Source organism: Crocodylus siamensis, unplaced genomic scaffold (assembly GCF_052110815.1).
Source record: "Crocodylus siamensis isolate JL-2025a unplaced genomic scaffold, ASM5211081v1 HiC_scaffold_141, whole genome shotgun sequence".
NCBI classification, from domain to species: Eukaryota; Metazoa; Chordata; order Crocodylia; family Crocodylidae; genus Crocodylus; species Crocodylus siamensis.
Genome location: NW_028324551.1, coordinates 2,022 through 26,138, shown reverse-complemented (window position 1 = coordinate 26,138; position 24,117 = coordinate 2,022). Strand labels below are relative to the sequence as shown.

General features: G+C 47.2%; 1 pseudogene across 1 annotated transcript; it reads right to left on the bottom strand.

Moving 5' to 3' along the window:
• Positions 1 to 6: 6 nt before the first annotated feature.
• Positions 7 to 23,173, bottom strand: LOC149851838 (butyrophilin subfamily 1 member A1-like; annotated as a pseudogene). The gene is made up of 9 exons (XR_016439514.1): positions 22,555 to 23,173; positions 21,650 to 21,792; positions 20,577 to 20,924; positions 18,342 to 18,623; positions 15,864 to 15,968; positions 12,821 to 12,841; positions 11,995 to 12,021; positions 8,128 to 8,160; positions 7 to 665 (listed from the first exon to the last, which is right to left on the bottom strand). The product of XR_016439514.1 is annotated as a butyrophilin subfamily 1 member A1-like (transcript).
• Positions 23,174 to 24,117: the final 944 nt, after the last annotated feature.

The following is a 24,117-nucleotide window of genomic DNA, read 5'->3' as shown; positions in this document are numbered from 1 at the left end:
AAACCCAACCTGCGCGTCCAGGGTCACGGACACGGCGCAGCTGATCGTCTGCAGTGAGAGGAGTCCTCCAAGGTCACAGACATGAGCACGACTGAAGCTAGAGGGGACAACGAACAGGTCCTGTCTTGCACGTTTCCTTTTCCTCTCACTGGCGCCAGCTGAGCCTGATTTCACTCGTCCCACACCAGGAACCAGGGCCGGATCCTGCCCCCCGCGAACGAGGCCGGCGGGAAGGTGAAGATCGGGGCCCCGGTGTCAGCATCGAGAAACCACACCCGCCCCAATGTGCAGTCCAGATAGACCCCGACCCTGCTGGGCGCCCGGTGCAGGGACAGGGGGGTGCGATCAGGGGCAGTGAGAGCCTTGTACTGACGCCCAATAGCACAGCCCAGACCCCCTCCTCGGGGCTAAATCTGATCTCTCCCTTCCTCCTCACAGACTCGCTGGCCACCCCCACGGCCCACATCTCCCCTCCCCCACCTCCACCTCCCACCAGTGTCTCCCTGAGGTGAATCCCTCACGACCCAGCACACAGCGCCTAGTGTCAAATCTCTCAGGATTGTTGGGCAGATCCGGCCGCGCACGTGTCTGTCCTCTCACACTCTTCCCATCCCCAGACAGGACGAGGTAGGGATTAGCCGTGTGTGGATCCAGAGTCACCTCCTCTGCGGGGAAAGGAGATACAGGAGCGTGAGGAGCAGAGCTCAGCCCAAGGACAGGGGGTGATCGAGGCAGGGGCAGCTTTGGCTGCAGCTGGAGGTGAATCCGGGATTGACCCGAGCAGGAAGGAGCCCGGAGACCTCAGCAAAGGGCAGGGCCGATTCCCCCCGGCAGGAAGAGACGGGCCAGGGACAGAAACACCCCGGCTGGGCCAGGGCTGGGACACGGCCTCGTTCCCCTCCTGCACCTGCCGGTCACAGGCAGGGATGAGAGACCCTGGGGGCTCAGGAGAGCCCAGGAGAGGGTGTGAAGGGGAGAGCATGGATACAGCTCATCTCCCTCTGCACTGTCCACTGCTTGTCTTCAATCCCACCCTGCTCCACCGTCCCCACTCTCAGGCCCTTTCCCGGAGAGACATTCCCACTCCAGCAGCCACAGCCAAAGAAATTAAAACTTGGACCAGAACAGTCCACATGTCACAAAGATGTGTTGTGCCCCAGATCTCACGTGCAGGTCCAATTTCCCAGTTTCCAGAGCTTACCCAAAAGGAACAGCCTAAGGCATAGCAGATGGGAGGGAGTAAAATATATACACAAATAGGAAAGGCTGAAGGTGAAAGTGGAGAGATAAGGTGTGGGGAAGAGGGAGCGAGGGAGCCAAAAGTGACTTACGCAAAGAGACAGTTAGTTGTGTTAGAAGTCAGGAAGTGCATTTGGTGTCTTAATACAGAGGGCTGGAGTACTGCTCTGGCTGCAATGGTTCAGGAAATGTCCAGGAGACCAGGATGTTTTTGTGGTATCTTTTATTGGTCTGGCTATATAGTTTCATAGATTTCATAGATTTGGGCTAGAAGGGACCCCCCGAAGGATCATCGAGTCCAGCCCCCTGCCCCAGGGGCAGGAAGTCAGCAGGGATCATAGGATCCCAGCAAAATAAGCATCCAAATGTGTTTTGAAGGCGTTCAAAGTGGGCGCTTGAACCGCCTCAGGCGGCAGTCTGTTCCAAACCTTGGGGGCTCGGACAGTGAAGAAGTTCTTCCTTATGTCCAGCCTGAACCGGTCACAGTGGAGTTTGTGACTGTTCGACCCTGTACATCCCTTGGGGGGCTCTGGTGAACAGTCGTTCCCCTAGATCCTTATGAGCACCCCGATAAGCTTATAGGTGGCCACCAGATCACCCCTGAGCCTGCGCTTTCCAGGCTGAATAGCCCCACTGCTCTCAGCCTCTCATCATAAGGTCTGTTTTCCTGACCTCTGATCATGTGTGTGGCTCTCAACTGCACTGTCTCAAGCTTCTCCACATCCTTTTTGAATTATGGAGCCCAAAACTGGACGCAGTACTCCAGCTGCAGCCTCACCAAGGCCAAGTACAGTGAGAGAATGATGTCCCGGGATCTGCTTGAGAAGCATCTATGGATGCAAGCCAGTGTTTTGCTCGTTTTACTAGACGCAGCATCGCATTGAAGGCTCATGTTCATCTTGTGGTCATCCATGACCCCCAAGTCCCTTTCATCTGTAGTGCTAACCAGCATAGCACTACCAAGCCTATAAGCATGGTGCAGGTTTTTCCTCCCCAGGTGGAGAACCTTGCATTTTTCGGTGTTGAACACCATCAGGTTCTCGTCCGCCCATTTCATAAGTCTGTCCCGATCTGCCTGGATCACCCTCCTGTCCTCAGGTGTGGATGCTTTGCCCCAGAGTTTGGTGTCATCAGTGAACTTGGCCAGTCCACTTCTGACACCAATGTCCACATCACTGATGAAGATGTTAAACAGTACAGGCCCTAGCACAGAGCCTTGTGGGACCTCACTGGCCACAGTGCACCAAGACAATTGGCTCCCATCGACCACCATCCTCTGGGTCCTACCAGAGCCAGTTCCCCAGCCAGCAGATCGTGGTGACGTCAAGGCCGCAGTTAGCCAGTTTAGCCAAGAGGTGATCGTGGGATACCAGATCGAAGGCTTTTTTAAAGTCAAGGTATACGACATCGATCTCTTCCCCCTTGTCCAGGTGATAAGTCACCTGGTCATAAAAGGAAATAAGATTGGTCAAGCAAGACCTACCACAACAAACCCATGCTGGGTATCCCTCAGGATATTGCCTTCAGCTAGTCTGTTAAGGATGGCCTTCTTGATAATCTTTTCCAAGACCTTCCCCAGGATAGAGGTCAGGCTGATGGGCCTGTAGTTTGCCGGATCTACTTTTCTCCCTTTCTTGAAGATAGGCACCACATTTGCCCTCTTCCAATCATCGGGCACTTCACCAGAGCGCCAGGAGCTCTCAAAGATCTGTGCCAGGAGCTGAGGTATGATGCTCACCAGGTCCCCGAGTACCCTGGGGTGTAACCCATCAGGGCCGGCTGACTTGAAGGTATCCAGCCTGCCAAGGTGTTCCTTTACAAGGTCAGCTTCGATGGAGGGCAAGGAATCTCCCTCACCCTGGCCTCCCTGACCTATAGTGGGCAGGGCCGTCCCATGGGGCTGATGAAAAACTGATGCAAAGTACCCATTTAGCAAGTTCGCTTTTTCCTGGGCATCAGTTGTCAGTTGCCCCATCTGGTTTAGCAGGCGTCCAATGTTGCCCTTGCTTTTCCTCTGGCTCCCCACATATCTAAAAAAGCGCTTTTTATTGTCCTTGATATTTGTAGCTAGCTGGAGTTCCATCGCAGCCTTGGCTTTCCTGATTTGCTCTCTGCAAGTCTGGACCACAGCAGAGTATTCCTCCTTGGCGGTGGTTCCAGTCCTCCATCCTTCGTAGGTCTTCCGTTTAAGATGTAGGAGGTCTGCCAGTTCCCTGGAGAGCCAAGGGGGCTGCTGTGCCCTTTTGCTGCCTTTCCTCTGAGACGGGATGGACTTTGCTTGCGCATCCAGGATTGGTCCCTTGAGGAGCAACCACTTGTCCTGAACTCCCCTCTCCATCGGGTTGTGGCCTTTTAGGGCCTCTGACAAGCCTCCTTAGCTTGTCGAAGTCAGCTTTCCTGAAGTCGAGGACTTCTGTACAACTGACTGACTTGCCAGCTTTACGGTAGATGGTGAAGGTGATCAGATCATGATCACTGTCACCCAGCTTCCCTTCGATTGTTAGGTTGCCAATTAGGTCATCCCCGGTTGCCAGTGCGAGGTCGAGCAGCGCTTTACCTCTTGTTGGCCCGTGGACTTCCTGCATCAGATAGAGGTTGTCCACACATGAGAGAAAGCTTTGCGATCACTTGGATTTGGCCGAGTGCTCCTCCCATGAGATATCTGGGTAGTTAAAGTCTCCCATGACAACCATACACCGGGATTGTGCGGCCTCAGCCAATTCCCTGTGTGGTAATAAATTTAACCTGGCTCCTAACTCGACTAAGAAAATAGACAGAAACCAGAGGTGCTGATACTGCTTATTTCAGTTAAATGTTCTGAGATAAGGAATCCTGCATGCCTGGTTTTTCTCTTGATATATTACCCTGTGTATGGATGTTAAGTTTATTTTTCTCTCTGAGAAACAGAAGCTGATAACTATTTCTATAAGCAAAATGTTTCACTCTTCTTTAAGTAAACTGCCTGTATGTCTGTGTGTGTAGTTAGATCAGTGATTTACTGTCCAAGGTCGTATTTTTTTCTCCCTCTGTCTTAAGTATAAATATGCTTGTAAACTTATATAGTCCGAGGATTCCTCTGAAACAGACAAGTGGGCGATTCCCCTTGCTGTCTGGAATCCTCCCTGTGATCACAGTATAGCCCTAAATAAAGAAAAGCCGGCTCTGTCAGTTCTGATTCAACCATAACGCGAAGGTTTGATTTCTTCCACACCCGGTGAACTCCTGGTCAAGGTCTTGACTCTGGGTAGGTGGTCTGTAGTAGACCCCCACCATAGTATCCCCTGCACCTTGCTCCCCACGGATTTTAACCCAGAGGGTCTCAAGTCGTCCACCGTGGGTCCCAATGTCAGCCTGCAGGGACGCGTAGCTTTCCTTGACATGGAGAGCTACGCCCCCACCCCTTTTGTCCACTCGATCCCTCCTGTACAGAGTATAGCCGTCTATACCTGTGGTCCAGTCATGGGTGGAGTCCCACCAGGTCTCCGTTATCCCAATGACATAGTAGTTATTTCCATTTAGGAGGAGAACAAGTTCCTCCTGTTTATTCCCCAGGCTCCTGGCATTTGTGTACAGACACACAAGTGTCCCCTTAGGGGCTCTTTTCTTGCCTATATTTTGCTCCAAGGCTGGGGCTGGGGTGGGATCCCTTACGTGCCTTGGCCTCCTGGCTTTGCAAGGGCCACTCGGTGGGCCAGCAGTGGCAGTAGTCCCCCCATCCCCCGGCAGGCTTAGAGCAGGTCAGCCAGTCTGGCTGAGAAGAGCCTCCTCCCCAACAGAGAGAGGTGAAGACCATCTCTTCCCAACAGCTCGCTGCCTCTCTCTCCAAAGACTAGACTGTGGTCATGGAAGCCAAAGCCTTCCCGATGACACCAGTGCTGCAGTCTTTGGTTGGAAGAGCTGTTGGACAAAGTTTTGGGCATCAAGTGCCCGTCCTCTAATTAATATGGAAAGATGAAAGATTACATCATGATGGTTGAATGGAAGGGGAGAGCAACCCCAGGAACTACTGAAATCACAGCAACTCGCCTGCTCTTCCAACTCATATTAAGAGATTCCTCGGTGGAAAGGGCTCTGCTCCATCTGTCTGGGCCTGCAGCAAGTGTGATTTAGATTAGTTCCCAACTAGTTCCTAACGAGTCAGTGATTGTTTCAAGAACTGCTGTGTCCCCAGTTTGGAAGAATGGAAATAAAAGGTGAGTCACATGCCCTCACATACAGGCCCAATGACTGCAGGGGAGAGAAACGCTGGATGCTTCCTTTCCCACATCACCACTCATTGTGATGACAAGCAGATTTGGGGGAAGAAAAAGCAAGAGGAAAGGAGGGAAAGCTAGCGGAGAGTGGACAGACTTACAAGGGACGAGATCACAAAGAGAAAGACAGAGCAGTACTGGGTAGGAAGGAGACAGCAGAGAGAGAAACCAAAGGAAGGCAGTAGAGATAGACATAGGGCAGGGGAACCATAAAGTAGCGGTTTAGACACAGTTGTCTTGGTGTATAAATGTGCAGATACGAGCTCACACAACTCCTCCACTCAGCCACCCTGACCAACTCCACTCCCTTCCAATGCCCTTTTATTCAGACCAATTCAGCAGGCAGCTTCCTGCTCTCTCCTGACTTTCTGGCCAACCTCAAGTCCCTTTTCATTGTTATTCCACCCAAAACTATTCTGATCCTGGCCCCACAGCACTAAGGCCTTCAAGTCTTTGTCCCGTCATGTTTTCTCACTGAACTGTCTTTCTCCTACTACCTTAATCATTGTATATATATTATGTCTCCTTTCTCTCTCTAGTTTGTTGCTTGAAATACCCATATTTTTCTTGCTGTCTCCAAAGTTTAACTATAATTCTTATTTTCTCCATTTCCCCTTTTCTGTATTTTTAGGGCTGTTCTTTCAGAGACAGAAAATTCACTTTGCCCCTTTTCCACAGATCATGACTTTGTCCTGCCTCATCCATAACACAGGCAATAAGGGGGTAGGAACAGGGGCAACTCGTGGTTGAGTTGGAGGAGGCCTGGCCTGTGATGGTGGCTGGGTCACTTCGCTGACTGTGTAGCCAAACATGGCAGGGAATTGAGGGGATGGGGGAGGCCAGGAGGAAGGGAGGAGGGACTGCTCAGAAACCTCTGCAGGAGGCAGGCAAAGCAGGGTCTGGAAGAGGAGATGCAGTCCCATGCAGATCCAGTACCGTGTCATGGGCTGCCACATCTCATGGTGTGCTTTGAAAAGCATGAGGATGTGGGAGTCCTGCCCTGAGAAGTGACTTCCCCACCCACTACCACGTGGAGAGAAAATAAGGGATATATCGTATGGGGCATGGACACACATAACTCTTAGGGCAGAAACACGTTCTTCACCCTGGGCAGGTGCTCTGGCAGCCTGAGGGGGCTTGAACAGCCCAATCCTGATCCCTTCAAGCCTCTGAGGGACCCACCTGATTTTCTCATGTAGAAAGAGGCCTGGGGCACATCACTGTAAATGGGGAAAGCCAGTGTGTGTCCTGGTATGGAGGCACAAGACTCAGGGACTCCTGTGAGCCTCATGACTTCTCTTCAAGATTTGTATGACCCAGGGCTTCCACCCTGGGACCTGTGCTAGGTCTTGCACTGACCCATGCCTCATGCAGAGGAACAGATCAGGGTGAGTCCCAGTGTAGGGGGCACAGGAGCCGAGTAATCTCCAGTGCCCTTAGCTTCCAGGCATGAACGTCCTGACCCCTGCTGCAGATTCGTTGACTCCTGCAACCTAGTCTCCCTCCACCCCATCCTGAACTGCTTGTGCCTGTAGCACGGGTCAGCGTGGATCTTGACAAGGAGGCTCAGGGCACTAAGGATGCCCTGGCACCTGTGTCACTGCAGGACCTGGTGTGAGGCAGGAAGGGACCGGGAACACATCATCTGTTGTCCTGCATCAGGCAGGAGGCCCAGGGTGCGACAAGGGGCAATGTGTGTCACTCGGTAAAGCAGATCAGTTTCTAATGTGATATGTCATACTACAGCTGATCCCCTTCAGTTTGGCAATGTCTGTTTCTTGGCTTAGACTAGGTGAAATGCACCTTAATGAACTCAAAACAGATGGACATACAAGCCTGTTAAAGTGGTTTTAAAACTTTCTGGACCAGGTTAATTTTGTACCAGGAAAATCACATTTTCTTTTGAACCAGCTCACTGTACTTTGGTTCAGTAGATACCAAATGGTCCTTGACATGGGTCTGGTTGGTCTTCCAGGCATCCCACATTGCATTGCTCTTCCCACCTCCTCCCCCGCAACCCACTGATGCAACTGGCTACTCTGGTATGTGGCCAGAATCCTATTGCCCCTCTTTTCCCCCCTCTTTTGTGGCACTGTTTATTGATTAGCTCCCTTGAACCCATCCCCTGCGAGACATCCTGGGCTGGGTGCTCACTCTGCCCCAGCCCTGGTTGTCACAGCCACTGCACTTCAGTGCTTGAAGGGTAATTGTCTTACCTAGACTGCTAGTGCACTGGACATGTGGACATCTCTGACAACCACCAACTGTGAACCAGTCCCCAATCAGTGACATTTTGGAACCATTCATTGTTATGTGTTTCCACACTCAGTAAGAACATAAGAACATAAAAGAGTTCCTCCAACAGAGGAAAAAGGCAATGCTATAGGACAAGAGCGCTAAGCTCTAGATATATGTAGCATGATCGATCCCTTATTCATTACCCTCCCTGCCATCCACCAGTACTGCTCTAGAAATGTCAGAGGACACAGCTCCACTCATTCATTAATACATACATTAATCTTAATTATAATTAATTCATATGTTAATCTTGATAGTATTAATCTATTAAAGGATCTAATTGATAGGTTCCCAATGCTGGTGAGACTTCGCAATTGATATAATCTGAACATAGTACCTTTTTCCAGTGGCGGTGCAGTTTGTCCCAGCCCTGAAAGCAACCACAGAATCAGAGATGAGAACTCATTAGAAGAGATGTATAAACAATGCATTACTGCATGCAATATCACATTGGGAAAAAATAGATCTAAAACTTCAGTGCGCCATAATTAATAACCAAGACACAGACACTGTGAATGGCTTCTCCATCACAGGACCACACACTTACCAGTCATTGGTGTTTCTTACAACTCTACTGCTGACATAGTTGCTGATACTAAAGAGAACTTCCCCTGCACACACTCTTTGGAAGCATGACAAGACTATTAATGAAGACTTGCTCCTGCTGCCTTTCATATAGTGGAACATCCCACCTTGAGTTAAATGCAGGAATGGGCAGGCCTATGGAGTAATTGTGGCAGGAAGTACAAGAGTGTTTCCTTCTACTTCCAGGCAATATGACATAAACATTTTGGGGAAGTGTCACATAGGAGGGGATTTGGACTTTCCTCTTCAGAGTTGCCAGCTCTCGCAAGTGTTTGTCCATGCAGACAGGGCACCACTGTGAGGAAAGGGGGTCACAATGTGCCTAACCAGCAACAGAGAAGAGACAAGAAATAATGGGCTGTGGGTACAATGTTCAGTACTATCCAAGTGACTTAGGCATGTATGAGCCTAAGACTAAACGAAAGCCTCCCATCAAAATTGTGCCTATATTATTACTGACCTACAGGCCTCTTTGTCAAGTTCCTATTACCTCTTCCAACCAACCTCTACTTGGGCCAGGCAGGCTTTCAAAGACAGGATACATGCTGCTTCTAAGTGACTAGCTCTTCACAGAAGCCAAAATCTGAGGATACTTTCAATGTATGAGTGATTTAACGTATTCTTATTATGTACCCAACTCCTGGAGAGCTGCATAGCGGAGAGATTTTAGAACCATTTGGGACAAGGCTGTAAGCTGTATTGTAATTGTTGTGTTTTCCTTTGCATGTCTATTATTACTAGTACACGTATATAAATTACTAGTACACATATATGAATTATCTGTTTAATATACTTAGCAATAAACAACCTTGATAGTCAAACTGGTAGTAACTGGGTATATTTTTCCTTCTCTACTTCTCCTTCCCCACTTGCTCTGCAGCAACACTTCTTTTACCTAAGCCAAAGATCCCTGTGGAGCCCAGAAATACTGTGGGGTCTGCTCATCAGAAGACTACCACTACTAGGACAGTTAGGGCAAAAGATTGGGACGAGCTGAGTTTGAGACACACAAGGGGAACAGCTTGTACAGGCTGATTGACCCAGTTTGTCTCACACGTGCCCTTATGAACTGAATGCTGGGCCATGAGGGTGTCAGCTAGACATCCAGCTGGATTCAACAGTATTCTGTTTATCTGTGTGCTTGCGTCTGACTTCATTTTATTGTGACCTTAATTTACTGATTCCTGGCATATGAGGGTGTCAGCCAGTCCATCCTGATTTACCCAGCCGGGTGACTGGAAGAACCCAGCCCCATTGAAACAGCGTCCTGCAAGATAGCTCCACTGGGGGGGTGAAGACTTGCAGAAGGGACATATACAGCTCCATATAGAAACACAAGTAACACAAGCAGCACATTGATAGAATTACAAATGCCCCTAGAAACGTATCCTTAATAAATGAGGGCACCCCAAAGTGATAGGCAAATCTGGTAACAAGCAAGGCAACCTGGGGGAAGGCATGAATGGTGCTATGATGAGTAAAGCACTGCACTTGGAAATGAGAGGCAGAAAGAGAGGAAAAGAGGTTCAAACCTTTTGGGGTAAAAGGCAACTAGCACCCAGATCTCTGGTTTCCTGAACAAGTGCCCTAAGCAGGCAAAGGTAGGAGCTAAAATAGAAGGGCTGCCCCATCTTGTGCAGTTTGATGCCTGCTAGTTACATATTCCTGGCCATCTCTCATTTTCAAGGTTTCAACACCAATACACATCCAGAAGGGACACACATACGTAGCAGTGTACCCCCCTGGCCAATACTCAGCCTGCTCCACATGCTCAGATGACACAGGTGTAGTTACATGTCCAGGCTGCAGGGGATACACTATTTCTACCTGTACAAAAGAGCAATTGGCACTTACATGATTCAAACCTGCCATTTACACTCACAATTGGAAACAGAAAGTGCTGGGTGTTGGAGGGGGGAGCTTTTAGGTTCCTTCAAAAAAAGAAAAGTGGCCAGAAGGAGATTTTGAGTTCTTTGACCTTAGTAAAAACCACTTCTTGCCAGAAACTATTAGTGAGCCTAACAATTTGACTGGATAGAAAAAAGGGGAATTGAAATAACAGGAAGAGACCATTGACTCAAAAGGTCAACAAAAAGTCCTTTTTCAGATATGTGGGGAGCCGGAGGAAAAGCAAGGGCAATGTTGGACCCCTGCTGAACCGGATGGGGCAACTGACAACTGACGCCCAGGAAAAAGCCAACCTATTAAATAGGTACTTTGCATCAGTTTTTCATCAGTCACATGGGATGCCCATGCCTGCTATGGGACAGGGAGATCCATGTGAGGGGGATCCCCTACCCTCCATAAATGCTGACCTCATGAAGGAACATCTTGAGAAGCTGGATACCTTCAGGTCATCCGGCCCTGACAATCTGCACCCCAGGGTACTCAAGGAGCTGGCGAGCGTCATAGCCCAGTCCCTGGCACAGATCTTTGAAAACTCCTGGCGCTCTGGTGTAGTGCCCAAAGACTGGAAGAAGGCCAATGTGGTGCCGATCTTCAAGAAAGGGAGGAGAGTGGATCTGGCTAACTACAGGCCCATTAGCCTGACTTCTATCCTGGGGAAGATCTTAGAAAAGTTTATTAAGGAGGCCATCCTTGATTGACTGGCCCAGGCTAACATCCTAAGGGATAGCCAGCACGGGTTTGTTACAGGTAGGTCTTGTTTGACCAATCTCATTTCCTTCTACGACCAGGTGACCTATCACCTGGACGAGGGAGAAGAGATTGATGTCATATATCTTGACTTCAAAAAAGCTTTTGATCTGGTATCCCATGATCACCTCTTGGCCAAACTGGCCAGTTGTGGCCTTGGCTCCACCACGATCCGCTGGCTGGGAAATTGGCTCCGTGGTCGGACCCAGAGGGTTGTAATTGATGGCAGTCACTCATCGTGGTGCCCTGTGACCAGTGGGGTCCCTCAAGGCTCTGTCCTTGGACCCATACTGTTCAACATCTTCATTAATGATGTGGACATTGGAGTCAGGAGTGGACTGGCCAAGTTCGCCGATGACACCAAACTTTGGGGCAAAGCATCCACGCCAGAAGACAGGCGGGTGATCCAGGCTGACCTGGACAAGCTCAGCAAATGGACAGACGAGAACCTGATGGTGTTTACACACCGAAAAATGCAAGGTTCTCCACCTTGGGAGGAAAAACCTGCAGTGTCCCTATAGGCTCGGCAGTGCTACGTTGGATAGCACTACAGAAGAAAGAGACTTGGGGGTCATCATTGACCACAAGATGAACATGAGCCTGCAATGCGATGCTGCGGCTAATAAAGTGACCAAAACGCTGGCTTGCATCCATAGAAGCTTCTCGAGCAAATCCTGGGACGTCATTCTCCCCTTGTACTCGGTCTTGGTGAGACCGCAGCTGGAGTACTGCGTCCAGTTTTGGGCTCCACAATTCAAAAGGATGTGGAGAAGCTTGAGAGAGTCCAGAGGAGAGCCACGCGCATGATCAGAGGTCAGGAAAACAGATCTTATGATGACAGGCTGAGAGCCATGGGACTGTTTAGCCTGGAAAAGCGCAGGCTCAGGGGTGATCTGATGGCCACCTATAAGTTTATCAGGGGTGACTGGACTCAATGATCTCCCAAGGTATGAACTTTCATTACCTGGACAGATCACAGCTCTTTTCCACCCTGAAACAAAGACAAATCGTGGTGAGAATTTATCTGAACAAATGCAGCTGTAAAAGGATTCTTAGATGAGGAGCATCTGGCCCAAAGAAAGCCAGGAATGACCACAGTGATGCTGGACACAGATGGGGCAACATGTGGGAGGACTAACTGGGACACTGTCCTTTGGTGTCAGTAAATCCCTACAGACCTCATCCATTACAAGGGATGTCAAACCTCTAGGTGCTGCTTGGCCACTCTCTAAATTGCAGTCACCAGGGAGCCTCAGTATCCAAAGACACCACTGACTTGGGCCTGCTGTACCATTTCCTGGGGCAGGGCCTGGCTCCAGAGATATTCCTCTTATTGCCACTTAGGCTGGATCGCAGTTAATCATTCTCTCTGACCTGACTGAGAAGTTTCTGGTAGATACAGAATAAAGCTGCCTATTTTCTCCATGGCTTAGGGTACTTTGTATACATGAGGCACATGTTTAAGTCCCTTCAATGATTCCCAACCACACTGTGATGCCATCTTAAGCCACTGTTCAAAATAATTAATGGCTGCATCTCCAGTTACATTGATGTTCCCATTTCACTCCATGAACTGCTGCAACAGCGGCAGTGCTCTCGGCTAATAACAATGGCAGAGGCCAGGAAAGGAGAGCCTGAGGGCTCTGAGCAAAGCGTTCCCAACCAAGGGCATCTTAGTGTCACTGCCAGTTTTCTGTTCTTTCCAGCATGGAGAGAAGGAATCTAACAGCTAGCTCTAGCTACACTGAATACCAGGGAAAAAGCTGTGTTGGACACAGAGAAAAACTTACCAAGTTCCCGTTGAAGGTTTCCTGGATGGAAAAAAAAAAGATACATTGATGAAGTGCTTCACAACAACCTCATAGATTTAAGCCTGGTACTTTGTGTTGTGTGTGACAAGCTCTCTGTGGTGTTTATCTGCATACTGCCAGTAGTATCCAGGGTCCAGTTGCTGAGAACTCTGTCTCTTTTCTGCCTATCCTTGTTGGCGTGCATAGGTAAGAGAAGTGGGAAACTCTTTTGTGCTTACTTTGACTGTGCTAACTTGCTTTTATCTGCTTTTTAAGAATTTGAATATATGGGACTGGTGAATCAAGTCTGTGTGCACGTTCGCTGCCTTCTAAAATTGTGAAGTCTATACGAGTTTTGATGCTGTAAGAGAAAAGTGGGTTGAGGGTTGCTGAGACGTCCTGTACGGTAGCATGACTGGTATGACAGCCTAAGGTGGAGGAAGCCTCAGCTCAAGAGCTCCAGGGTAGAAGGGGCAAGCTCCAGGTGGGAGTTGTGTCAGGGGATGGTATTGTACTTTTCCATGTAGCTGTGTAGGGAGATGTTATGGTGGTACATAAATCCCTCTAGTGGTTTCAGGATGGGATCTAGTACCTGCTTGAGTCTAAAGACTTGAGATTCTTGAGTTTGCTCAACGTCTAGAAAAGCTCATTTGCTTATGAAACCAGAAAAAAGCAGTGGAAAAGTAGCCCCCACCTACCACAGTGGTGCTGAGCAGCTGTTTACTTACACAGACTACTGGGGGCATGACATTAAATATACTGTAGTGTTTGACTAACCATATGAGTGTAGAGATGTTTATCAAAAGGTATATACCTATTTCAAGGACATAAAATTATCGAAGTTTTAACAGAATAAGAGCTTCACTTTTCCTTAATGGTATGGGGGGGAGTAGGCAGGGTGTGTAGTCAGGTGTCTGGGAGACCGGGGAGGGAAGCAGGATCCATGGGAAGCATAGGAGGGGGAAGACAGTGTCCACAGTGGGTGATATGGGAGATCAAGGGGTTGGTGGAGAGTGCGCAGGGGATCACAGTGATTGTGGAGGCAATCAGGGTCCATGGGAAGGGATCTGGAGGGGTCTGAGAGGGTTTGGTGGAATCAGGGGGGCGAGCAGTGTGCTTCAGGAGGCAGGGGGTGTTGGCAGGCTGTCTCCCCCCCCCCCCCGCCTTAGGACCAGGGGCTATTTTTAACCCCTGAATCCCCCCACCCCCAGACAAGCAACACCTCCTGGGAAATGCACTTTGCTGTGCTGGAGGTTTGGTGTGTGGCACAGTGCCTACCTGCCTCCCTTTGGTTGGATGTTGTAAAATCTTATTCATACACTCTTTGATAGTTTCATAGTTTCTAGGGTCGGAAGGGACCTGAGTAGATCATCTAGTCCGACCCCCTGCCACGGCAGGAAATAATACTGGGGTCAAACGACCCCAGCAAAATGTTCATCTAACCTCCTCTTAAAAACCTCCAGGGTAGGAGCCAGCACCACTTCTCTTGGAAGTTGGTTCCAGATCCTAGCCGCCCTGACCGTGAAGTCGCGCCTCCTGATGTCTAGCCTGAATCTACCCTCTGCCAGCTTGTGACCGTTATTCCTGGTCACTCCTGGCAGTGCACAGGGGGAATAGTGACTCCCCCAGTGCCTGCTGATCCCCCCTGACTAGTTTATAACAGGCCACTAGATCCCCCCTCAGCCTTCTCTTGTGGAGGCTGAACAGGTTCAGGTCCTGTAACCTCTGCTCATAGGGCCTGCCCTGCTGTCCCCTGATCATGCGAGTGGCCTCCTCTGGACCCTCTCCATGTTGTCCACATCCCTCCTGAAGTGCAGCGCCCAGAACTGGACGCAGTACTCCAGCTGTGGCCTGACCAGTGCCGCAAACAGGGGGAGGATCACCTCTTTGGAGCTGCTCGAGATGCATCTGTGAATACGTGACAAGGTGCGGTTGGCCTTCCTGACTGCCTCCCCACACTGCCGGCCCATGTTCATCTTGGAGTCCAAGATCCTTTTCCGCCTCCGTGCTGACAAGAGGGGAGTTCCCTAACCTGTAGGTATGGTGCCGGTTGTTCCTCCCCAGGTGCATCACCCGCACTTGTCTCTGTTGAATCCCGTCCTATTCCCATCCGCCCACCCTTGTAACCTGTCTAGGTCTGATTGTAGCCTGTTGCTTCCTTCTAGCGTACCCACATCCCCCCCACAGCTTAGTGTCATCAGCAAATTTGAACAGGGTGCTCTTTACCCCCTCGTCCAAGTCACTGATGAAGATGTTGAACAGTGCGGGCCCAAGGACCGAGCCCTGGGGGACCCCACTGCCCACGTCCTTCCAGGATGAGAAGGACCCATCCACTACCACCCTCTGGGAGCGGCCCTCCAGCCAATTGACTGTGTGGGTGTCGACACCACAGTCCCCCAGTTTCTTAATGAGAACAGGGTGAGAGACAGTGTCAAAAGCCTTCCGGAAGTCCAGGAAGACTATGTCCACTGCTACCCCTGCATCTAATCATCTGGTGATCTGATCGTAAAAGGCCACCAGGTTGGTCTGACAGGACCTGCCACTGATGAACCCGTGTTGGTTGCCCCTAAGCATGCAGTCCCCTGCTGGCCCCTCCTGGATGTGTGCCAGCATAATTTTCTCAAACAGCTTGCCTACGATTGAGGTAAGACTAACTGGCCTATAGTTTCCTGGGTCCTCCTTCCTCCCTTTTTTGAAGATGAGAACCACGCTGGCCCTCTTCCAGTCCTCCGGCACCACACCAGAGCACTATGAGCGCTCATAAAGCCGTGCCAGGGGTCCTGCAATGACCTCGGCCAATTCCTTTAGTACTCTAGGGTGGAGATCGTCCGGACCGGCTGACTTGAATACGTCCAGCCCCTCCAGAAGCTCCCTAACTAGTTCCTTGCTAACCTTTGGCCCAGGTGTGCCTCCCCTGGGGCCCGAGGTGGGCCCAGCAGGGAGGTGGCTGTTCTGGTCCCTACTTAGGAAAACCATTAGGAAGACATGATTTATTAGAATAAAATTATTCACTAACTACACTATATATCCCCCCTTTATTTACCTTTCATTCTGAAGAGATATACATTCAGGATTATGAAACTTAACACAACCACCAGGATCACGCTCAGGGCCACCATCCAGGGATTCACGCTTGGAAAAAAGAGAGCTGAAAAACAAGATGCCCAGGGCTTGCTTTAGTTTGTTATTTGTGAAAAAAAAAATCTAATGTATTTATTCCAAGGCCATCCATTAATAGTTCCTCTCAGGAGTTGACTGAGATATGAATGACAGCAGCAACTCCTGACAGGATGCAAAAAATCAGCAATATGTACTGACTTGCAATAGTGATTTATCATGAATAAACAGGAATATTTACATGGCTAAGTGGAAATTATGTAGCCATGTAACTGCAATTTTTGGCAATTATGCAGAATTTGGACCCTTGTTCTATCTGTAATGGAAGAGGATCAATCTTTTTGTGAACCTGCTAGAAACTAAATCCAGAAATACTTTAAATCCTCCCCCATTTCTCCATCATGAAACAACTGGTAGCCATAGGTTGTTTTTTTCTGAGTAAAGCTTTGGGATCTATGTGCAATTACATATATGCTCCAGTATCTTCACAGTTGTAGAATGGGTCCTGAGCATGCTCAGAAGGAAGGTCTAGGGCAAGCACTATGATATATCTAAACAGTGCATAAAAGCTAAAAAAAAAAAAAAAAAAATCACACATACAGAACTATATGCTAAAGGGTCCTCCATTCAGAAAAGTCAGGGTCAGACCCTAATGGGGGAAGGCGGGTGTGGGTTTGGACCTGAAGTGGGGAGGAGGGGCAAGGTGGGGTCAGACCTGAGCTGTTTCCTAGTACCATTATAAGCACTTATAGCCATAGCCAGATCTATGCTACAGGCAAGGTGCTACAATTGTCATGTATATTGGACAATCATTCAATCATAGTTCATCTTTACACGTGCTCCAGAGTGGGTGAGGAGGGGGGGGTGTTTAATTAGACTGTCTCACAATGTCTTAAGTACTCAGTGTTCGTGCTTCAAAATGGTGGTGGTGGCACTGTAATTAAAGCTTGTTGGGAGAGTGTTAATTAAAGTGCCCTCACCACCATTTTGAAACTCGGGGATCCCGAATACATGAGACACAGAGGCTGCGGGAGCATCCTAATTAGAACAGTCCAGCAGATTCGATTAATTGACTCATCTCTGATGCACTCTAATTAGAAAGCAGAGGAGCAGGTACTGGGCACGTACATAGGTGCGCATAGAAAGGCAGGGCTGGAAGGGACCTCAAGAGGTTTTCTAGTCCAGCCCCAGCCTGAGGTAGGATCTTGTCTATCCCCATCATGCTATACAAACCCATTGTTTAGTGTGTTAAAAAAAACTATAGTCAACCCTGACACAACTACAAGACAAAAAGCCCTAAACTGCCACAGAAAAACAGGAGTGGGGGGTGGCACAGCACTCAATGCATTTTGGTTTGAGGATTGTTATATTATGCTTGAGAGACTCAAGAAAAAGGGCCATGCTCCCCTGCTACAGATGAAGATAAATCCTCCACAGTTCATACTAATTAACCAGGGGGTAAAAATCCTTCCTGACTCCACATGTGTCACAGTGGTCTGACCTTGGCAAGACCCCAGGATCTTCTGGGTCATAGCCCCAGCAGGACACTGGCACAAGCCAGGCAAAATCCCCAGCCCTGGCTGCAGGCAACTCCCAGTGGTTCGGAGGAAGGCAAAATAATGCTGACACATAGCAGCAGCAAAGGAAAATATTTCTATTTGTGACCTGAATCAGTGAACTCTCTGAAGGCTCCTATACACGTTCAGAGAGCCTGCTCCAACATGCGGTTATTACAGTGTGTTGAAGCAGACTGAATTAATAAAAACTGCTGGGGTATGGAAATAACCGGGCTCCAGCAGCCTACAGCAACACGTGTATCAGTGTTACCGTGCTGAAAAACGGCATCAGGGATCATTAAATTAAAGCTCAGAGCTGAGCTAATTAAAGTCCCCCCACACTCACACGCTCCACAGCCTCCGGGAGCACATTTGTAAATGCCCTGAGCATGTAGGGAAGGGCAGAAGGATTCAGGAGCACAACTGCTATGGAAAAGGCCTTTTAAAAAAGCACCTGCCCCACTTAACAACCCTTAAAAGAGAGCAGCAACACACAACTTAGTTAATTTTACATGATAATTTTCAAATAATGAACAGTGTTGCAGTGCAGTGAAAAGCCTTTAATAGATGCTACCAAACTACCCATGAAATACTCACTAAAAATTCACGTAGGCAAACTTGAGAGTACAGAAACATCCTGCATTCATATTTTGAGTGACTGTTTCTGCCAGTTTCTTCAAATAAAATTTCAGAGTGAGATAAAATCTGGATTCTGATCAACTGCAAATACACAGTTCAATGGATTTCCATTATGACCCTGTGGAAATGCTAGCCATGTGTCTGCTTGCTTCATGTTTCACTTGGTTTCCAGCAGAGTGGTTCACTGGAGGCTTTGGATGGCAACTGACCTGATATATAAATTGCTGATTCCTTCTCTCGGTCGAGGAGGCTGTTCCTGACCCAACACGACAAGTTCTGGTTTGAATCTCCATTTATGACAATAGAAATTTCTGTTTCAAACAGGCCATTTGCCTTGGGGGATTTTATTTCAGAAAGCGATGGTATATGATGCCCCTGGGCATTTCTCCACAGCACCTGGGGCTCTGGGTACCACTCAGCTGATCGACACGCCATGCGGATCCCTCCATTCTGGTAATCCTCCACAGAGATGATAGGATTAGAGCCTAGAGCTAAAAAAGAAAGAAATTATATTTCTTAAATCCAGGAGTCAATTTTGCAAAGGATTGTGGAAATCTTATTCCTGCTCTCAAGATTTCCTAGATATTGCAGAGCAGGGTAGAAATGCTATTAACGACTGTAGAGCCTAGATAGTCCTGGATGTGACAGCTGAGAAATTTCATCATCAAATAGTCATTGAGCCAATGAGAAATTATGGTAATTCAGATCTGATGTTGGTAGGTAATGAGGGCATTATAAAAGACTGTAGGCTTCAGACATGTAGGCTTTAGGCTTCAGGGACTGAAACACCACAATACGAAGTGCAGACTCTGGACCAGCACAAGCCTAAATCATTAAGTTTGCATTCTAGCCATAAGCAAAATGTAGGTAGTTGAAATCCTACTACATGACTGTGTGTTTTTAATAACTGAATACAGTAACGCAAACATGAATAATCATTGATTGCCAATAAAGATAAATGTTCTGCAGAGCTACAAAGTATGGCTATAGCAAAAGTCCTAAAAGCCTGTTTCTAAGTAACCACAGAATGAACCTTTGCAGACATGACATCTAGCAAAGGAAAGAAAGCAAATGGCATGTCCAGATGAAGCAAATCAGATTAAACAGATCACAGGGGCTTAAACAAGGTAATCCAAATATATTATATTACTGCTTTATTTTATAGTAATGATCAATGTAATTAAATGTATTGAATATTGTTTTATAATAGATATTTGTATTCGAGCCTCTTAGATGTAAAAACAAAGCAGCCTCGTCAGTGAAAACTCTAAATTAGGTGAAAGGAAGAGGATAAGAAATCCTCTCTTCCCAGAAGTGTACATTTCATAGGAACATAAATCCCAACTCGTTGACATCATCCAAGTGCACAGCAGCCTGGTTCAGTTCACCTTCAAAAGTTTCCATGGAACAATGACATTTGAACAAAGGCAATCAGAGAACAGTTAGTAGATTATTAGAATAAGCCATCAATAAAGATAGGGTAAAGGCTGGAGGGGAAAGGGAGAGGGTTGTTCCCCCATCACTGAATGGTGGTAATTAGGGGGATTGTAGGTGTACCTTAATTCCTTGTCTAAACTTGCAAAAGTCCTGATCACAGGGTAAAGTCTTGTCTCTCTAGAGGCTGAAGGGTTACAAGGTTTTGCTAAGAAGGGTTGGTTGTAGAAAATAATCCTGGGAACTGACTGACTACAGATTGACAGGGTTCAAATTAAATGGAAAAATAAGCAAATTAGCACTGTAACTGAGGTTTGGGATTGCAAAGGAGAAAGATTTATCTTGGGAGAACAGCTGGGCTTTTTCAGTCTAGCAAAACTGAGGCAGAAAGGGATGTGTTTGCTATCTGTATCTATATTGGGGAGTAAACATGATGAAGGAAAAAGCAGTATTTGGTAGGGCTGTGCGAAACGGCACCGTTCTGTTTCACCTTGAGTTTCGATGGTTGAGAGGACAGCGTTCCTTCGAATTTCATGTCAATTTGAACAGCTGTTGTTGTCCGTTCCTTCGAAAGAGAAAGGCTGTTTCAATGCTGTTTCGACATTTCACTGGGGGCAGGGAGTCAGCTGTTTCGACCTCACAATGAGTCGAAACAGTGTCGAAACAAAACGGCCTGTGAAATTTCACACCACCCTACTATTTAGGCTAAAAGACAATGTTGCTTCCAGAAAAAATGGATATAACTTGAATGTCAATAAATTTAGGCTGGAAATTAGAAGGTCTTAAGCACTGAGAAATCAAGGGGAAAGAAAAACTAACTGCTTTCAAGATGTTGCTTAAAATTACTAAAATACTGACAAAAATTGAAATACGTTTCTGAAATGCGAAAAGGGCTAGAAAAAATTGAAATACAGTGACTAATTGTAAAATAATTCATACATAGGTTCCATGAAGTTGAAAGAGAAAAAACCTGAAAACCATGCGGAGATGGACAGACACAAGCCACTGACCTGCTACCTTCAGTTCTATTCCAGCTTCTTCGCCAGTAATGCCATCTGTAACAAAGCAGGTGTATTGCCCTTCATCTGAAAGCCCAATATTGAGAATCCTCAAGGAAACATTTCCATTTGTGAGGCCATCTTTCCAAAACACTGTCCTTGTCCTGTATTCTGGCATCTGTTGTCCAAACTGATCTCTCCCACCACGGTACAGATGAACATAATTTGTAAACTCAGACCGGAACCACCTCACTTCCATGTTCTCAGCGCTCATGTTGGGGGCCAGGCGGCACGGCAATACGATCTCTTCCCCCACCGTGGCAGTGACTGGCTGATCAGGTCCAACAACAGTAAACAGGGCTGTAACATGTACCAAAAACACCCCCAAATAAGTTCAGAAGTAAAAAGAGAAACCCAAGATATTCAGCACGAGATGGATACCCACCTGGCAGACTTTCAGCCTGGACTGGGAAAATGACAAATAACTGAAAACACAGGCTTAAAATTGAAAGGGCTGAGCAACCTGAACTATAACCTACTGCCCAAGCTAAGATATCCAGTGTCTGGGAAAGGACAGAATATCCTGAGTAAATACAACATATGTTTTTCTTGTAATAGAAATGTCAACATTTTTCACTGGACATTTTCTGAACATTGTATCCCATAAAATGTATTGGTGCCTTGATGTTTTAATCACATTTTCGGATTAGATACAAATCATTGAAATGTCATGTAAAAGAGAATTTTCCCCCTCAATATTGGTTTGAAAAACCAGTGGAGTGATGAGAAGGAGGATGTTAGGATACTGTGGTAACGAGGAACTAGAAGCACACAGAAAGATGGAAATATGATCGGGTGATAGATAAAGAGCTATTCTTCTCTATGCTTGGGGAGAAGGAGGAAAACTTTTAATTTTAGATGTTTGGTTTTTTTCCCCACACAATGATGTTAATACAATCTGGAACTTCTCACAGTTTCTTTTGCATTTGCCATAAACGAGTAGAATTGGTACAATGTGTCAATAAAAAACTAAATAAATCTTGCAGCAGCAGCAGAGGACACATTAATCCGGAGCAGACACCTACCTGATTCCACCTTGCAAATATGAAAGGTAATGAAGAATGTGAGAAAACCCAGCAGCGATGTGGAGATTTGACACAATGAAGAAGGCATCTTCTTCACGGAAACTTGATCCAAAAGCACAAGGGGATGGTAGGAAAGAATTCACCTGAAGAACATAGAGCACCGGTTACCACCTTTGTGTACTGGATTAAATGGCAGGAGGACAGCACATAGTTCAAGTATACAGGGAAACAACCTTGGTTTCACTAAACTTATGAATGCATAGACTTGAGGCAGTTTCTGAAACTGAAATTCCACAGAAATTTAGCAACTGAAACAGGAATCCCAGGGTTATCCCTGATAATGCCCCCCTTTCCCCCTACATGAAAAATCATGTGCTGAGTCAGGTGATGATAAAGAGCTTTCATTACATTTAGACCCTGTCAAATGAATGAGATCTAGAATCATAATACTGTGCACCATTAAAAAAGAAAACATGGGGTCCAGATACAGTTACACGCCAGTAGAGCTGTTCAAGGCAACATGAGATTTGCCCTATTCAAATCTTCAGAGTATTGCATAGACGGCTGTGGCAGAAGTGGGGCGTGTCGATCCGTACTGCATAATGAGCTATACGCTCTGCATTGTGGAGATAGTCTTCTTCCCATTTAGTTTGGGTGGTTTGTGGGGGATTTTTGTTCTTTTCTGAGGTTTTTGTTTTGTTTTGTTTCATTTTTGCTATGATGTCTGTAAAGTATTTTTAATTAAATTATTTGTTAATGTACAAATAATTTAGTTTTTGCATGAATAATAAAACAATGTCAAAGGATCATCAAATCTCTGTATTATTACATAACCTAAAAAGGGGGTGTTTTAGAGGGTTTAAAAGGTCTCCTGAATGTTTCTCAATCAACCCAAGTTCACCTACCTGGCTGATCCTGCTGGGAAGCGTTGTGCTGTGATCTGCCTCCGAAACGTCTTCGGTTTCGCCCGGTTGGAAAAAGTTTTTCAGGATGTCAGATAGCAAGTTCCACGTCTAATTCCTGCAACAGAAGAGCGATGGGGTTTAATTGTAGCTTTTCTGTCCAATTTTTAAATTTCAAACTTCCGTACGCATTTCCACCCTGCAGCCGCCGTTACACTGGGAAGTGAAAGGCTCAGCGGCTTCCTGGGCAGGGCACGCATGCGTGCTGCACATGCGCAGACAGGAGCACGTAGGTGTCCCGGCTACTAGGGAAACAGCATTTCTACCGATGCAAAAGGGCATTTGTGGCACTTTGTGTGATGCAAGCCTGCTCTTTACACTCACAGGGGGAAACAGAAAGTGTTGTGTGTGTGGGGGGGACTTTTAGATTCCTCCAAAAGAAGTCTGCCCTGAGAGGCTTTGAGCCCTTTGACCTTAGTAAAAAGCATTTCCTGCCACTAACTCTTCGCGAGCCGAAGAACTTGTGTGGAAAGGGAAAAGGGAACAAAAGTCCCAGGGAAAGAGAGCATTGACCATTGATTCAATATAGCACCGATATATGTATTCAGGCACAAGCACTACAGCCAAAAGGGTTTTTTCACTTTCACAAGGAAAGGTGGGACTTGTAGTTCCGGACTCTGCAGGGTTGCTCGTCACTTCCTCTTCCTGCTTCCAGAGGCCTCTGGGATTTGTAGTTCAGCATCACAGTCTGCAGAGTTGCTCCCCTTCTGCTACATACTAATATTACACGTCCTGTTCACACAACACATTACATTACACACTGCATACACTACAGTCTGAACTTTCATTACCTGGATCGATCACAGCTCTTCTCCACGGAAAGAAAGAGAAATCAGGGTGAGAACTTACCTGAGCAAATGCAGCTGTGAAAGGATTCTTGGATGAGGAGCACCTGGCCCAAGCAAAAGCCAGGAAAAACCAGAGTGATGTTGGACCTGAGACTAAAGAAATGCTCTTCAACCTTGTGCCTCAATGTAGAAATTCCCCTGTGTGAACTGAGAGTATGAATTCAGAAATATGAGCCACTGACCAGGTCTGAGACTAAGGTTGGGTTCAGCCGCCCCAAGGCTGTCCAGAAGGGCAGTTTTGAATGCAAGGGGGCCCAACTAGAACCTTGTGACCCAGTGGACAGGTTTACCCTTTCCCCACCCTCATAAATGAGCCGTGTCTAACCGTAACTGCATTGTATGCTGTTATAGCAGTGGAGTCTTGTCTTTGGACATTAGCCACAGCATCTCTGTGCCACTTGCAAATCTCACAACCTGACTGGACACCTCGAATAAGCCATTCCTGTATGAAAGACCGGTGTGAATTGAGTTTAAAGATATGGGGAGCGGAGAGTCTAAAGACATACCAGCTCTGCCAAAAGGGACTCCAGCATTGTACATGTACACACACTATGGCCATAAAAGTTGTAGTTCTAGACAAATGGAATTGGTATACCAGAGATGATTTTAGCCGGCAGTTTCCCCTAGAGGGAACATTTGATTTAAGTAAAATTGTTCA